Source organism: Phoca vitulina, unplaced genomic scaffold, assembly GCF_004348235.1.
Source record: "Phoca vitulina isolate PV1807 unplaced genomic scaffold, GSC_HSeal_1.0 scaffold30, whole genome shotgun sequence".
Lineage (NCBI taxonomy): Eukaryota > Metazoa > Chordata > Mammalia > Carnivora > Phocidae > Phoca > Phoca vitulina.
The window spans coordinates 17,515,643-17,519,074 of NW_022589733.1; positions in this window are offsets into that span (position 1 = coordinate 17,515,643).

The following is a 3,432-nucleotide window of genomic DNA, read 5'->3' on the forward strand; positions in this document are numbered from 1 at the left end:
GAGGACCCTGGCCGGGCCGCCCGCCGCCCGCCGCCCCCCGCGCCACACCTCACGCCGCCCGCCCTGTAGGGTCCACGCCGCCTGCCGCGCTCCGCCGGGCCCACGATGTCCGCGAGCTCCCACAGGGTCGTGAGGCCGCCGCGGTGGTGGAAGGTGGGCGGCGGTCAGGCGGCCGCCGGGGCAGCCATGCGCAGAGAGGCGACGGCGGCTGGAGGGGGAACCGCCCGGACGGAGAGCGCGCGGGCGGCCTCTGCCGGCCAAGGGGCGCAGCGGCACCCGGCCTGGGGTCCTCGCCCCGCTCCGCGCTCGCGGTGCGCCGTCGGGGGCCAGGAAGCCAAGTGGCCTGGCGCGAACAGTTCAGGCTTTGGAGTGAGACCAGTGCACGACAGCGCCATTTATCTGGCGCTTACCTGTGCCACAGTCACACATTATCTCACTGAATGTATCTAACCCTTTCACAGACGAGGAACCTGAAGCTTGGAAAGCTTAAGAAACCTTCCCGAGGACCCCAGTGCCAGAAGATAGCATCCCAGTACTTCAATCTTATTGAGTTTAAACTATTATATCATGAACTCTGCCCAGTTCTCACCAAGCCCCGCACTGAAAGATCGACCTTAAACTAGACCCTCAAATCCTCATAAATAGCCCGCTTTTCTACTCCTCTTTCCTTGACCCTATTAAAACTGCAAGGTAGTGATCTTTGCCGCAGTAAACAATACACTCGAGTTTATTAACGGGTTTTTAAAAAATGTTATTTCCAGGGAGCCAGCATTTCGCACCAGAAATAGGCAGCTTTAATTTCCTTTCTTGGGGTGGGGGGTTGAAGGAACGAAAAAGATGTGAAGGATAAAGGTCAAGAAGCGACAAGGGGAAATAAAGTAATGGGAAAAAACCAAGTCCATTTCACCTATCCAGCTTAACTTTAGGTGTGGCCTCTGAGGGATCTTGCTATCCTCAAACAGCTCACTTTATAAGGCATTTCTAAATATCACAAGGAAGTGGGATATGGCGGAAAAGCAACCACCTACATGAGTTTCAAATGAGCAGAATTCTGATCCGGCTCTGCCAAATGTTGGCAGCAAGAGTTACAGGATCCAACAAATGGGCATAGCATCTGCCAACCTGAATGTAAGGTTCAAACAAGACAATGAGAGTGAAAACCCATTAAGAGTTACACCCTTGGAAGTCTGAAAGTGTTACAAGTCATAAATCTGAATTTTCACAGGACAGAAGATGGAGTTTAAAACTACAGGCCAGTGAACTTATCAGCCCTAGGTAAAATTCTCTAATGTGACCAGTTGGAAAAGGAAAAGATAGGACTAGATTTACAGTCTTTTTCTTTTTTGCAGGAATACCAGGCAGGATGTTGCAGACACAGCAACTACAGTTTTCAACAGGGCATCTGGCAATTCACATCATAGATAAGAAAGTGAAAAATGTAAGCTGAATGATAGCATTGAGGCAAGTTAAAGACTAGGCCCAGAGGGGACCAATGAGCAGGGACAACCAGAGGCTGCTAGGAGCCTGCCCAACCTCTCACCCTGGCCCAGCCAACTCAAGTTGCCATCAGTGACTTGGATGAGAAAGCAGCAGCACACTCACGCTGTGGATGACCTGAAGCAGGAAGGGATGCCTAATATACTGGATGACAAACTGGGTGCAGATTAAATCTAGCAAGATGGGGCGCCTGGGTGGCTCAGTCGTTAACCATCTGCCTTCGGCTCAGGTCATGATCCCAGGGTCCTGGGATCGAGCCCTGCCTCGGGCTCCCTGCTCCGCGGGAAGCCTGCTTCTCCCTCTCCCACTCCCCCTGCTTGTGTTCCCTCTCTCACTATGTCTTTCTCTGTCAAATAAATAAATAAAATCTTTTTAAAAATAAATAAGTAAATAAATGTAGCAAGATGAAATTTAAGAGACTACTGAAGTTCTGTAGTGGGGTTAAAAATAAAAGCCTAAGAACAAAATAGAAATTAATTAAAATTATAATCTGTAAATCATAAACTATATTAACTACAGTCTGAGAGTTGATCATGTAGAAGACCAAGAACTATCTCAGGTGAAGTCCATAAAACCTCATTGGGCCCCTCAAAGCTGATCCCTTACTCTGGCAGTCAGGCCACATTTCTTTCTGGACACAGTTTATAAAGACAAAGAAGTGGGGGCGCCTGGGTGGCTCAGTCGTTAACCATCTGCCTTCAGCTCAGGTCGTGATCTCAGGGTCCTGGGATCGAGCCCCGCATCGGGCTCCCTGCTCCGCGGGAAGCCTGCTTCTCCCTCTCCCACTCCCCCTGCTTGTGTTCCCTCTCTCTGTCAAATAAATAAAATCTTAAAAAAAAAAAAGACAAAAGAAGTGTCCAGTGGTCAGTGACTAAGTTCATAGGAGACATGACACTGTTCCGCTGAAGTAACTGGGGCTTATCAGCATGAAAGATAAAGCATGTAGAGGGAAAAGGGGAAAGTGATGGATATCTATCTTTGCCTTTCAAGGACCGGCATAGTGGAAAAGAAATTCAACTTTTGTGATTCTACAAAAGGTGCTCGAGGAAAGCACATTTCATTTTAATGTAAGGAAGAAATGACCATCAATTATTACCCTAAGTAGTAAACTCCATGTTTCTGAGGATTTTTGTAAAATTAAGGAGAGCCACCAATGGCCAGGTACAGCAGTTCATGCCTCTGGCAGCAAACTACAACTGAGGTCAGTTCCAACTCCAAAGGTCTGTCATTATTAAAATCATTTTTTATTCCCAGTTGATTTGGCCAGGTCTGAATTCTTAAAGCCATACAGTTCTCTGTCATTATTCTTCGGCTTTCCTTTTGATATGTCATTTATTTTATTACCAAATATTTCCATTTGAAGGAAAAAAAGCAGCTCATGTTAACCAAAAGTTAGTCAAGGGTTAGGACAAAATTTCAATATTTCAGAAGGTAATAGAGTATTGGTTATTTTCTTTTCTTTTTATTATTATTATTTTTTAGGGGGGGAGGGGCAGAAGGAGAGAGAGAATCTTAAGCAGGCTCCATGCCCAGCATGGAGCCAATGCGGGGCTTAATCTCACAAACCCTGAGATCATGACCTGAGCTGAAACCAAGAGTCAGACACTCAACCAACCAAGCCACTCAGGTGCCCCAATACTGGTTAATTTAAATATAGCCTCAATAACTGATACAAATCAGTGTCTAAGCTACAGTATGTCATATTCTTGGGGATGCTTCACTTAAGCAGTGTTTGATTTTTCTGTTACATACATAATTCCCAGTCAATAAAAGAACTATTGGGCACCTGGGTGGCTCAGTTGGTTAAGCAACTGCCTTCGGCTCAGGTCATGATCCTGGAGTCCCGGGATCGAGTCCCGCATCGGGCTCCCTGCTTGGCAGGGAGTCTGCTTCTCCCTCTCCCGCTTCCCCCCTCTTGTGCTCTCTCTCTCTCTC